The 14,565-nt window shown below is 46.5% G+C and overlaps 1 protein-coding gene across 3 annotated transcripts in view; it reads right to left on the reverse strand.

The window, feature by feature from the left end:
* Positions 1 to 14,565, reverse strand: part of DPYSL5 (dihydropyrimidinase like 5) — a 102,109-nt gene that overhangs the window by 57,334 nt on the left and 30,210 nt on the right. Inside the window, exon 1 of one of the 3 annotated variants that reach the window (XM_045447450.1) lies at positions 12,512 to 12,560. The exons of the other annotated variants lie outside the window; for them this stretch is intronic. The gene's annotated coding sequence lies outside the window, so the exon portion shown is untranslated. Of the gene's footprint in view, positions 1 to 12,511; positions 12,561 to 14,565 lie in introns of those variants that run through there. 3 annotated transcript variants of the gene reach the window in all.

The raw sequence follows: 14,565 nt of genomic DNA on the forward strand, positions 1-14,565 counted from the left end.
AGCAGGCTCCGCACTGTCAGCGCAGAGACCAATGTGGGGCTCGAACTCATGAACCCTGAGATCATGACCTGAGCCGAAACCAAGAGTCAGATGCTCAACTGACTGAGCCACCCAGGCACCCCTGGAACCACTATTTTTAAAAGCTAGAGAACTTTACCATATGCTTAAAGAAGAATTAATGCCAATCTCTTCCAGAAAACAGAAGAGAAGGAAATGTTCCCAACTCATTTTATGAAACCAGTATTCCTCAGATACCAAAGCCAGACAAAGACAGTTCCAAAAAAAGAAAACTATAGGGTAATATCCCTCATGAATATACATTACAAAGTTCTTAACAAGGGGCGCCTGGGTGGCTCAGTCGGTTGAGCATCAGACTTTGGCCCAGGTCATGATCTTGCAGCGCATAAGTTAGAGCCCTGCATTGGGCTGTCAGTTCTGAGCCTGCTTCAGATCCTCTCTCCTCCTGCTCACACTCTGTGTCTCAAAAATTAAAAAAAAAAAAAAAAAAACAAGTTCTTAACAAAATATTAGCAAGTAGAATTCAGCAATGTGTAAATAGAATTCTATACCATGCAAATGGGATTTATTCCAGGGATGCAATGTTGGTTCAATTTTTGAAAATTCAATCAATGTAATCCACCATATTAACAGGCTAAAGAAGAAAAATCGCATAATCATATCATTTGATGCAGAAAAAAGCATATGACAAAATTCAACATCCATTCGTGATAAAAACTCTCAGAAAAGTAGGAAAGTTAACTTCCTAAATTTAATAAAGAACACCTGTGAAAAACCTATAGCTAACATAAGACTTAATGATTAAAAACTGAATGCTTCGGGTGCCTGAGTGGCTCAGTCGGTTGAGCATCCAGCTCTTGATTTTGGCTCAGGTCATGATTTCACAGTTCGTGGGTTTGGGCCCTACGTTGGGCTCTGTACTGACAAGCTCAGAGCCTGCTTGGGGTTCTCTCTTTCCCCCTTTATCTGCCCCTCCTTGCTCGTGCTCTCTCTCTCAAAAATAAATAAACATTAAAAAGAAAAAAAAAGGGTTGAGTGCTTTCTGCCTATAATTGGAAATAAGGCGAGGGTGTCCACTGGAAATAAGGCGAGCGGTCCACTATCACTGCTAGTCAATAAAGGGAATTCTAGCCAGCACTATAAACGAATGAAATGAAATAGAAATATATTCCATATAGATCAAAAAAGAAAAAAATAAAACGGTCTCTATATGTAGATGACATGATGGTCTATGTAAAAAATACCAAAGAATCTACCAAAAAAAAAAAAATCTCCTAGGGGGTGCCTGGGTGGCTCAGTCGGTTGAGCATCTGACTCTTGGTTTCTGCTCAGATAGTTAGTGATCCTGGGGTTGTGGGATCAAGCCCCACATCAGGCTCCATGCTCAGCATAGAGGTTCTCTTTCTTAAGGTTCTCTTTCTCTCTCCCTTTGCCCCTTTTGCCTGTTCGTGCTTTCTCTCTTAAAAAAAAAAAAAAAAAAAAAACCACCAAAACACTCCTAGTACAAGTGAGTTCAGCAAGAATGCAAGATAAAAGACCAACATAAGAAGTTAGTTTTTCTATATACTAGCAATGAACACATATACATGATGCAAAAAACTTTAAATGCATAGGCATAAATCTAAGAAAACATATACAGGATTTGTATGCTGAAAACCACAAAATGCTGATGAAAGAAATCAAAGATCTAAGTGAGTGGAGAGACATACCATGTTCATGGATTGGAACACCCAACATAGTAATATATCAATTTCCCCCTAATGGATATACATGTTTTGTTTTGTTTTTTTAATTTTTTTTTCAATGTTTATTTATTTTTGGGACAGATAGAGACAGAGCATGAACGGGGGAGGGGCAGAGAGAGAGGGAGACACAGAATAGGAAACAGGCTCCAGGCCCTGAGCCATCAGCCCAGAGCCCGACGCGGGGCTCGAACTCACGGACCGCGAGATCGTGACCTGGCTGAAGTCGGACGCTTAACCGACTGCGCCACCCAGGCGCCCCTGGATATACATGTTTAATGCAGTTTGTATCTCAGCAAAAATATTTTGTAGATAGAGGCAAGCTTATTGTTAAAGTTTATGTGAAATGACAAAGCTAAAATAATTTTGACAAAGATGAATAAAGTGGGAGGGATCGGTCTACCTGATTTCAAGACTTACTACATTGCTACAGTAATCAAGACTTTGTGATATGAATGGAGGGATAGACACAAAGATCAGTGGAACAGAATAAAGACCCAGAAATATCCCCATGCAAGTATGGTCAACTGATTTCTGACAAAGTTACAAAAAAGCAATTTGATGGCGGTGGGGGGGGAAAGATAGTCTTTTTAACAAATGGTATTGGAGCAATTGGATATCCATAGACAAAAAATAAACCTTGGCTTAAATCTCAAATCTTATAAAAAATCAACTCAAAATGGAACATACACTGAGTGGCCACATTTGACCACTAACCATTCTCTTCCTCTTGGAACTCCCTTCCATTAGCATTAAATGTGGCCATGCAGTGGAGGGGAATAGGGACCACAAGGAGTTCTTGACCAGTTTTGGAGATGAACAAGTCTTTGATAAATGGTGGCTGAAGGCAAGTTTGTGGGAATTTGTCAATTCTTTGTGAATAAAAGAAGCCATAATATGGGCTGAGGAATATGGCTGAGGTAAGGTACCAATTTAGGACAGAGAAGACCCAAGATTTTTCAAGCAGCTAGGAAAGAGTCAAAGGAAAGACTGAAGTTCTAGGAGAATAAGAGATTATTTGTGATGTAAGGTCTTGCAGCATGGGAAGAATGACGGCCGTCATCAATGGAAGCCAGGTCCCTGTCAACTAACATAGTTTATTTTATTTGATCCTTCCAACAAATCTGTGAGGAAGCTATTATCATGCCCATCCACAGAAGAGGAAACAGACTCAAGAAAGGCTAAGTTCAAGGCTCATAGGAAGAAGATATGTGAAGATGCAGAAGAGGTAAGAATATATAGCTGTTCTCTCTGTACATCTGGAGGCAGGAGCTCCTGGGAGCATCGAGGAGCAAGAGGCTGTGAGCAGAGTGGGGGGTATATGGGGGAGCCACTGTGGGGCTGGAGGCGTGAAGGGGGAGGTACACAGGGGAAGGGGTCAGTGCTCAGACAGCTGCGGTCACGGTGAGCGAATCAGAATTCCGTCCAGGGAGCCCACTTTGGTTGGATCTACATCTCTCCTGACCCTTAGGTATCTGAACAGAAATGATTTTCATTTAGGCCTAGAAAATATAGGACAAAGTTTGGCCAGGGGGACGGAGACCTCGCCATTGCAGGGTCTCCCCAAGGCTCAGATGAAGCCCACCTTTCTACTTGGTAAACTTCTCATTCATTCCTCGGGACCCAATTCAATTGTCCCCCTTTCTGAGAAGGCTTCCTGACTCCCTGCCCCTTCATAGACTTCATGGCCCTGGAGTCTATCTGCATCTGTGAACTAAGGTCCTCCAAATCAACAGTATAATCAATGATCGTTGTTTCTGTTCCCTCCTCATCCCCAGCCTCCTGTATACAATACTCAGAACCAGTGAACAAGTGAATGAATGGCCTTGCTGCACTTGTTACACCCACAACATGATCAAGTGGCTTAAAGCAGTGAATGGTAGGCTGTTCCATATTTGTTTCCTGGGATATCTGGCAACTCTACGTTCGGGATAACGCTCAGCTTTCATCACTTTTCCAATACAGCAAAAACCTGTGGACAGAGCCAAAGCACCAACAGATGTCCTCTTCTTCTTGCCATTTCATTTGCCTGCCACCAGGTAAGTTGTGGGGAGGCTGTGTCCCAGGATGAAAAGGCTTTAGAACCTGTTGAAGGAATAGCTCTTGAAAGGAGATAAGTCAGCTATCTGGAAGTCTTAGCCTGCTCTCCTAGATACACTTGATTAAGCAGTTTGTTTTTGTCAAGATGACCAGTCTGGAGTGCCTGGAATCTCAACACCAAGAAAGTTTACTGTGCTTATTCACAGCGTCAACCACCAGGCTCTCCTGCTGTTAGGAGGGGCTGGCCCTTTGGGGGGCTGCTGCTGGGGCGGTGCTGGGGAACAACACAGGTGGTGGGAGTGGACAGCAACAGTTGTTTCCCAGGAACATCTGCTCCCCACCAGGTATCATTCCAAGCTCTGGGGAGAAGGGGCCCCTCTCCTAGTGAGGAAGGTACTGGGCAGAGAGGCGGCAGTGAGATGGGAAAATGGGACTGGAGAGATGGGAAAATGGGACCGTCCCGGCCACAAGCTTATTGCCTGAAGCTGGGAAGAAGCTGAACATTATTTCAGATCTTTTGTCCTAAAACCTGAAAACTGGAGTTTTAATTTAATATGCAACTAGGAAATGAGTTTGTTCTCAGGTGATGGACATAAGCACTCTGGCCAAAGGAAGCCCGGAGAGCCTAAGAGATGCAATCTCCCTCTCTCTCATTACGAAGTCAAGGCCAAGTGTGACCACGAAAGAAGAGACGCACCTTCTCAGTTTGCACTAGAAGAGGGAAGTGATGGTGGTGGTAGGGGAGGCCGAAAGAAGACACCCCCCCGCCCCAGCCCTCTGTGCAAATATATAATCCTCACCTTTTAAAGCTACTTTAGGGTAAGAGGAAAAGTAGGAATATTTATGCTGGCAAATTGTTTATGTCAGTGTTGTAAATGAGAATATTGACTTGCTTATTAATCTAGAACACATACTTCAGAGTATATACCTGGAGGGTCGGGACTTTGAAGGGCGATGCGATAATAAATTACTGGGGATTCTTGTCCTAGCTTTGATGCTGTTGTCAAAAGCCAAGGGTATCTTCTTCAAGAGAAACGAGAGGAATAGCTCTTGGTAAGCTAACACCCCGTGTCTGGCATTTTCCATGCATTCAACCACGGGGCAACCCTGAGAAGTGGGAACGAGGCAGAAACATTAGCCCCATCTTAAGAGGAGGAAACACAAGTTTTGGAAATTAAAGGCTACACCACTCCAGGAGAAGGATCGGGTTCATAGTCAGGTCTATCTGAGTTTAAAGAAAGGTCATTAGAGTTCGCTCTGGATAGAAGAGTTACAGGTGATTCTTATGTTATTTATAGTTTTCTGTACTTTCAAACTATATACAATAAACTTGGGTTACCTTGCATAACCTGAGAAGTTATGTTGAGAAGCTTTTTTTTTTTTTTTTAAAGCTAAAAAGAAGCCAGAGGCATCCAATGTGACCCTTCATTCAGGTGGAGGGCTCAGTTCCTCCCGATGCCTCCTTTATGGGAGGAGCGGTTGAGCTACTACCAACTGTAACACTCAATCCTTTCTCTAGAACCCTTGGGTTGGGTCCCCGACCCAACCTGTCTTTTCATCTTCCTTGTAGAAATCCATGAAGGTTAACCCAGCTCTGAAGGGACTGGATTCCCAGGATACCTTTAGAGGGAACTCATTCTCAGAACGTGGAGGACCCTGTTAATGATGTTAACAATTAGTGCACACCTCCTGTACACTGGGCCCTCACCAAACCTGTCACACACATGATCTTATCTGATCTTTCAACGCTCTGACGTAGATACCATTATTGCCCCATTACTGCCACAGAGATGGCTGAGGTTTAGAAAGTTAAAGAAACGTCCTCAAGGTCACATAGCTAGCTTGTAACAAAGCAGGGATTGAAAGCCAGACACTTGTCTAGAGCTGTTGTGGACCGAAAGTTTGTGTCCTTCCAAAATTCATACGCTAAAGCCCTAACCTCCAGTGTGGCTGCGTTTGGAGATGAGCCCCTAAGCAAAATTTTAAGGCTAAAGGAAGTCATAAGGTGCCGTCCTGACCCCACAAGGTTAGTAGAAGAGACACCAGAGGGCTGAGTCCCCAACCCACCACCCCCATGTGCTTTGCATAAGCGCTGAAAAAAGGCCCTGTAAGAAAGGAGCTGTCCACCAGGGAGGAAGAGAGTTCTCACCAGAAACCTACCACACTGACACCCTCCAGTTCTTAGACTTCCAGCCTCAGAACTGTGAGAAAATAAATTTCATTGTATAAGCCCTGCAGTCTGTGGTATTTTGTTGTGGCAGCCTGAGCAGACTAACACAAGAGCCGACATCCCTGACCATGCGCCATATGCCAACATGGAGGCCGTGCGACCCAGAGCCTGGATCTCAAGCCGCCTGGTGGAGCCACTTCGGTGGATGCTCTGAGCTCCTTCCCCCACCCTCTGGCAGACTTTCGGCTTCAGACTAGGGACTGCTGTCATCAGAACTGCCTGCGGGCCTTCAGCCTTTTTGGGCGACTGAGGCCTCAGAACACTCTAGGGCTGTGCTGTCGTGTTTGGATAATATCATAGCACGGTTCCTTAGTATACTCACTCCCTGTCCGTGATGCTTTCAGAGATTGTCTTTTTAAAATGAACATTTGTGTGCACTAAAATACTCTAATTGGGGCACCTAGGTGGCTCAGTTGGTTAAGGTCTGACTCTTGGTTTCGGCTCAGGCCAGGATCTCACGGTTCCGTGAGTTCGAGCCCCATGTTGGGCTCCACGCTGATGGTGCGGAGCCTGCTTAGGATTCTCTCTCTGCCTCTCTCTTTCTCTCTCAAAATAAATAAACTTTAAAAAAATACTCTAATTTCATTCTCTCTAGTGGGTGAGAGAGACACAAATTGTGTTACAGAGCAACTAAAATGTAGAGGATATACTTCTTGTCTAAAAACCTGAAAACAAAGTTAACACATATTGGTTTAGGGGCACCTGGGTGGCTCAGTCAGTCGTTTAAACGTCTGACTTCGGCTCAGGTCATGATCTTGAAGTTCATGGGTTCGAGCCCTGCGTCGGGCTCTGTGCTGCCAGCTCAGAGCCTGGAGCCTGCTTCGGACTCTGTGTCTCCCTCTCTCTCTGCCCCTCCCTGCTCACGCTCCGTCTCTCTTTCTCTCAAAAATAAACATTAAAAAAAAATTAGCAGGTATTGATTTTTAAAAAATTTTTTAAATGTTTTTATTTATTTTTGAGACAGAGAGAGACAGAGCACAAGCGGGCGAGGGGCAGAGAGAGAGGGAGACTCAGAATCCGAAGCAGGCTCCAGGCCCTGAGCTGGCAGCACAGAGCCCAAAGCGGGGCTCGAACTCACGGATCGTGAGATCATGACCCGAGCTGAAGTAGGATGCTCAACCGACTGAGCCACCCAGGCACCCCCACAGGTATTGATTTAAACTGGGTGTCTCTGACCCGTGTACCAGAGACCAGAGCTGTGAGTGAGTGAGCCGGCTGTGTGATGATTGATGGTGAGACTGTCTTGCTACACCAGTATCCTCCCCCCCCAATTTTAGATTTCCAAATTGTCTACGTGGCCAAGATGCCTCATCCCACCTAGTCTCCCTCACCATTGACGGTTGACACTCATTATGCTTCTCACCTCCCCCAGTAACCTCATTAGCGCCACCTTCCCACAGATTTCCCTGCTAGTCTTTGCTAAACTAAACGGAAGAAAAGATGTTCTGGCGTCTTTTTCTGCAGCAAGCCTTCTGTCTGTGTACAGACGAGTTCGTGAACATAATGGGGTAAGGGGGTGGGTGAGTGGGGAATATACCTTGGCTCCCTTAGGAGAATCCCTCAGAAGGGAAAAGCTTTGAGCACAATTGTGCCACGGGCTATGGCGGTCTTTCCCTCTGTTCTGGCGGGGGCAGTATATTCAGAAAACATTCTTATCCATGGTCATGGTCAGCATCAGATTTACTTACTTGTGATGCTTCAAATCACTCATTTATTCCAAACACAGTTACTGCATAGACAGAGCCCATGTCTGGCCCACTGGCTTGCCATATAGGCTGTGGACTGAATGTTTGTATCACCCCCAAAATTCATATGTTGAAGTCCCAATCCCTAACATGATAGTATCTGGAGCTAGGGCCTGTGGGAGGGAATTAGGTCATGAGGTTGGGGCCCTCATCAGAAGAGACAGGAGATCTCTCTCTCTCCCCCACCCCTCTCTCTCTCTCTCCATCTCCTGCCTGGGACCCCACCCCGTGTGAGGACAGAGAGAGAAAGGTAGTCATCCGCAAGCCGGGAGGTGAGTCCTCACCAAGAAACAAATTGGCCAGCACCTTGATCTTGGACTTCTTAGTCTTCAGAACCGTGGGGAATAATTTGTTGTTGTTTAAGCCAGTCTGTGGTATTTTTATTATAGCGGCCTAAGCTAAGATACTACATTAGAAATGAACATTATCATCAAAATCATCATTAAATGACAACTGTGCCTTAAAATAGATGTCACCTCCTTTAAGGACTTCTGGCGGTATTCCACATTCCCATTTGTCTAACCAACAACTCTGATCACCCAGCTATGTTGTCTATGCAAATGAAAGAATTCAAACCACATGGCTGTCCTCCCAGGCAGAAATGGAAAAATGCCAGATAGTCAAACGGTATTAGAAGGAATAAATCAGAACTATGGAATTCTAGAGCTGCATAGATTCATCAAGTCTACCCTGACTCTCCCTTCAGTCCCCGGACTTTACCAACGGTGACCTTGAATAGAAGGGAAGCAGTCCAGCACCACCAGGGGGGCCGGTAAACCGCAAATGTGGAGATCTGAGGAATTCTACAACATATCTGGGGAAGCAACGATGCCTTCCACGGCAAGATGGTGGATATCTTTGATATGCCAAGATTCATCCAACTGTATGCAGCTTGTATTCCCCAATTTCCTAATTCCGTGGCATGGATTCCTCATGCTCCTGAGCCAGTGCTGGGGCAGAGACAAGGTGATGTGCAAGCTGGGGAAACAGCCCTGTCTAACCTGGGAGTGCAGTCTTTCCTGAGAAAGCCTCTTTATGTTTAAAACAGTGACAATAATTGCTATTTGCTATCTAATAACTGTCTTGTTGGATAAAGGAAAATTTCCTGCACCGCCCATCCTTCTGCCCCGCTTAGTGCTGTAAGCTGTTCCAGTGCAGAACTGCACAGCGGGGGGATCCTGCCGGGTGGACAGTCAAGGTTATGGCAGCTGCTGCTTCTCACTCATGAAATGCACACAAGCCCATGCTCCTAAAAGGCGCACAGGGTTAGCCCTGCCAAGGAAATGCCAACCCCAACACTGTGTCTTGAAATTGCCTGGGTCTGTCATCACCTTTCCCAGCTCCCCTGTGCCTGCAGGGAGGTGCGAGACAAGGAGAGTCTGCAAGGTCTGTCCTGCACAGCTGCCTCCTGCCAGCAGCTCAGCTGGAGGATGCCGGGGGACTCTGGGGCTCGACAAAGACACATGGGGCCAGAAGGGTGCCAAGGGGATCCTTCTTGCATAAAGACTTTAAAACTAACTTGTTAAAGGGGTGCCTGGGTGGCTCAGTCCCTTAAGTGTCCAACTCTTAATTTTGGCTCAGGTCATGTTCTCTTGGCTTTTTTTTTTTTTTAAGTTTATTTATTCATGTTGAGAGAGGGACAGAGAGAGAGGGGGACAGAGAGAGAGTCCCAAGCAGGCTTTGCGCTGTCAGCACAGAGCCCGACGCAGGGCTCGATCTCACAAACCTCAAGATCATGACCTGAGTCGACATCAACAGCCGGACGCTTAACCAACTAAGCCATCCAGGTGCCCCATATGTATTTTCTTTTTAATAGGCCTTGGTTTAAGACTCACATGTCCTCTTTCGGTCAAATCCAAAGAAGAATGTGTGATTTTACAGACGCTCGGTCACTGTGATATGAAGGGATGTGCAAAGCAAGAGCTACACATCCACCTTGTGACATGAAGGACCTACTCAGCCAACCCTAATGGTAAATGGAGTGCTAACTGGAGGGGAAGGAGAAGCCAGTTCTGGTCACTGGGGCTACGCTGAATGATGTGGCTTTTCCTTTGCTCCAAGCAGCTAACATTTGCCAAAGGATCAAAAGGCAATGCGTGGCAGTGGTTAGAAGACAAAAAAAAATACACAGCTGCTTTTCTTCTTCTGATCAGCATATAGGAAAGAGAAACAGAGCAGGGGGAAAGCCGACCCTAAAGGGGGGTTGGGGACAGGTGTGCGGGGGCGGGGCATTGCCCTTATAGCATTCTGGGACGGTACTGGAAGGGGATTCTCTTTGAGATGATAAATGAGAACAAATGAAAGATTCAACAGAACACAAAAGCCACAAAGGGAAGTTTAAGGTGAGTGGGAAACAGCCAAGGCTGTAAGTTAAATACATTTAAGTGTTTAGTAAACTGCCTTTCTAAATAATACAGCACTAAATAATTCTTAACTAATATGAAAGCCGTATAATTTTATCATTCTTTTTTTTTTTTTTTTTTCAACGTTTATTTATTTTTGGGACAGAGAGAGACAGAGCATGAACAGGGGAGGGGCAGAAAGAGAGGGAGACACAGAATCGGAAACAGGCTCCAGGCTCTGAGCCATCAGCCCAGAGCCTGACGCGGGGCTCGAACTCACGGACCGCGAGATCGTGACCTGGCTGAAGTCGGACGCTTAACCGACTGCGCCACCCAGGCGCCCCAATTTTATCATTCTTAATTGGCTTTATCGACTCTTGAGTAGATTTAAAACAGTAGTTCTAACATACGTGTCAGGTATAAAGAAAAGTGACACACACCTGTGAATTCACCATTGTCACTACTGTTGAAGTCCCCACACCTCTTTCGTCCCACCCACCAACCCCACCCTCAGACATAACCACTTCCCCAGTTAATTTGTATGGACTAATGATCAATAACAATTAGGTGACAAGGAAAAATAAAAAAGACAAGATCACAGCTGTTCCCACCCCATGACCTCCTCTCCCCAACATCTCAGGATCACACTTCACCTGCCTTATGACGACGGACTTCTTCATCACTTAGTACCGTCCTTTCTAAGGTAAGCAGGAATCTGGAACCTCTTCCATGCTAATAATGAGGATGTGAGTGCGTTTTAACATCTAAATGCCCACTGACCATTCCACTAGCATGTTCCACAGGCACATGCCCTCAACCTTTCCAAAACCAGCTGCATCATTCCCAATGGCCCACCCAGAAATCTGAGACTCTTCCTGAATTCCTCTCCCAACTAGGCCACTGTCAGCATCAAGGGCTGGTCTGAGTGGTGGGCCTGGTTTGGGTCACCTAGGAGTTTTGTGCAAAATGTCTTGAGGGATTCTGGAGGCGGAACCCAGCCACAGGGAAGGAGAACTGGGTAAAAGGAAGGTAAAAGGGGGATCTGGGGCTTAGGCATCTCCAGGGACTAGGGGGGGACCTGGAGGCAGGGAGAAGGGCCAGTCAGGCTGAAGGGTAGCACACAAAGGGCAGAGGCTGGACAGGCTGTGGCCGATGTTATGCCCACCCCGAGTCACGCTGGACCCTTCAGCCGGTAGCCGTCAGCCATAAGAGTCCAGCACCCGGGCCACACTGGGAGGGCAGGCAGGCAAAGAGGACCCATCTGTCCATAAGATGGGTGAGAGTGTGATGAACAAAGGCTTCTTCTTAAGAAGGGTTAAAAACAAACACACAAGCAAACAAAGACAAAGGAGCTGCTATAGTGAAGCCCAAGAGGTGGGCCTGGCTTCTGGGGAAGGTGTACGCGGACCCACTTGGGGGGAGTCCTCAGGCTAAGATCGAGCAAGAAGTCTTAATTCCGTGGCTTCATCCGACCTGGCCTGGTGCAGCGTGGCCACGTGCATCAGGGCACGGAGGGCAAAAGTGAAATTCCAAAGGATTAGCCCAAGAGGGTGGTAAGCAATGGAGCCACAGACCGCCTGTTCCAGGTTAGCTGTGCGAGAAACCGGGCAGTTGTGGGAAGGGGAAGCTGAGTGCTTGCAGGCGGGCATGGCGCCGCGACAGAACAGGCCGGCCGTGGGGCACCAGGTGCACGCGGCCCATGCCCTTGCTCCTTTCAAGGGCTCGCCTGCTCACTGAGGTCAGGGGGCTTTCGTTTGAGGCTGGGGGAGACCGAGTACCAGCAAATACCAGTAAATATGAGTCCATCCCCACCCGTGAGCCCAGCTAGCTGCTCCAGGGCCCCGGACGAAAGTCAGGGAGGTGTAAACACGCTGGAGACAAGGGTCCCAACCTCCGGACTGAGGCTTCAGCCAGAAAACACCAGGCTCTTGTGACTGCTAGTCACCATCGCCAGCATAGCCCTTCCCCAGGCGGGCCTTCTGGCAGATTCCTCAGCCCTGCTGTGCTTTCCAGGCTCTCACCAGCTGTCTCCAGGCCCCAGAAATAATTCCATCAGCTCTCTTGGAAGGAGACCAGCTGCAGCTCAAGGGCCTCCAGAGTGGCTGCTTCCTAGAACGCCAGCCAAAGGACGGAGAGGCCAGCGGCCGCTGCCAGAGAGTGGGGAACGACTCTTCTCTGTCTGAGACCCCCATTCTCAGGTGGGGGGTGTAAAAGCAGGAGAAAAGAATGCGTTTTCCTAACTAAAAGTATCCCAGGGGCACCTGGCTGACTCAGTCAGTGGAGCCCGCAACTCTTGGTCTCAGGGTGGTGAGTTCGAGCCCCACACTGGGTGTAGAGATTACTTAGAAATAAAATCTTAAAACATAAAATCAAATCAAAGAAAAGTTGGGGCACCTGAGTGGCTCAGTGGGTTAAGCATCCAACTCTTGATCTCAGCTCAGGTCTTGATCTCAGGGTCGCCAGTTCACGCCCCACCTTGGGCTCCACGCTGGGTATGAAGCCTACTTCAAAAAACTAAAATAAAAAAAAAATAATAGTAAAATAAAATAAAATAAAATAAAAAGTGTCCCAAACCTGGGCTACCTGATAAACTCTAGATTTGGGATAGATACTAAGTGAAAATACACAAAAATTCTACCTTTTCTTATTTATTTATTTATTTATCCCTTTTAAACTAAAACTTGATATGAACTAACTACCGCCATATATAACATCTCCCCAACAACAACAACTGAAGGAAAAAGCAAGAGACAAAATAGTAAATACAGTGTAAGTCCTTAAGAACTTTCAAAACCAGGCAAAAGTGAGCTACAGTGTTTAGGCATAAAGTTGAAGAAAGAAGAGAAACCAAAGAAAGGATTATTATAAAAGTCAGGGTGGGTGGTTATCTCTGGAGGGTAGGGAGGGGCTGTGTTTGGGCAGAGGCACCTGGTGGGGAAAGCTTCTGGAGAGCTGCAAATGTTCTAGTCTTTCAGTTGAAAAGGGTGGGAGTTACACAGGTGTTTGCTTTAAATGACTCTTTAAATTAGACATTTTCTGTGCTCTTCTGTATGTATCTCATAAAACTCTTAAAAATTAAAAAAAAAAAAAGAACTCCATGTCAATATACGGAATGATATGCAATGTGTTACTACAATTATGTAAAAATATCACACACACAAAACAGACCAGGTGAGGGGTGCCTGGGTGACTCAGTCGGTTAAGTGTCTGACTTTGGCTCAGGTCATGATCTCGCGGTTTGTGAGTTCAAGCCCCGCGTCAGGCTCTGTGCTGACAGCTCAGAGCCTGGAGCCTGCTTCAGGTTCTGTGTCTCCCTCTCTCTGACCCTCCCCTGTTCATGCTCTGTCTCTCTCTCTCTCTCTCTCAAAAGTAAACATTAAAAAAATAATAAAAAAAAACAACAGACCAGGTGAGAATAAATAACGAGGTTTGTGTTTATGAGATTATAGGTGATCTTACTCCTCTAATTTTTCAAACTTCCTGTATAATATTATATAGATCTTATAATGAAAAATAATAATGGTAACTTAAAACTACATGAATTGTTTTATACTGTTAGGAAAAAAATTGAAATAAGGTGCAAAAAATGTTTCCTTTTCTTTTCAGGAAATCTTGCCATCATCCTGCCACCTCCAGGGAAATTTCCTAAAAGGACTGGGCTTTAGGACAAACCAATCTCCTTCCTTCCTTTGACTCCAATAGATTTTAGAACGACACAGACTTTTTTCTCTGTGATGTGAGACTCCTTCAAAGAGGTACCGCACATTTCATCTTGTGCCGCAGATGTGTTTCCAGCTCTCTCCCCCAAATGAAGTGCTTTCACCTGCCATTGACTTTTCACCAATAACGCTTCCGCCCAGGCAATGACATCCTCCTTCCTGCGCCTGTGGCTGCCAGCTGCCTTCTTATGGACCTGATTCACCTCCATCACTAATGTGAAGAGGTACTTTTTTCTTAACCCAGAATCCCCGGAGCCTGAAGAGCAAATCTCCCCAGTGCTTGTAGCAATACATGGCTAATGGAGCCCAACCTTGGGGAGATGGGCAGAAGGCGGGGAACCACTGTGAGCTCCATCATCTCCCATGGGAGCCAAATTCTCATGGGTGATGCCCCCAGGCTTGTGTGGGAAGCACCATGCCTGCCTGGAGTGGCAGGCCGGGCGGGCACTCCCAGGAGGCTTGAAGGCAGGCCTGGGGTGAATATAATCAGCTTCCCTCAACTGGGGCAGTGAGGCCACTAGCCTGTGTCTGCATTTCAGTGGCCTGTTTTACAGCAGCCAACAGGAGCAAATGGGGAAGCAAAGGGCAAAGGGGGCAGGAAGAGGAAATGGAGCGGGGGATGGGTAGAGCAGTGCCAGGAGCCCTGAACTTGCCTTTGCGCCTCTAGCCACGTGACTAACTGCTCCACACCCGTCTTCTCAGCTGTGAAGTGGATGTCAGCACCATCAG

The sequence above is a fragment of the Leopardus geoffroyi genome, chromosome A3, assembly GCF_018350155.1.
Source record: "Leopardus geoffroyi isolate Oge1 chromosome A3, O.geoffroyi_Oge1_pat1.0, whole genome shotgun sequence".
In the NCBI taxonomy this organism is placed as follows: domain Eukaryota; kingdom Metazoa; phylum Chordata; class Mammalia; order Carnivora; family Felidae; genus Leopardus; species Leopardus geoffroyi.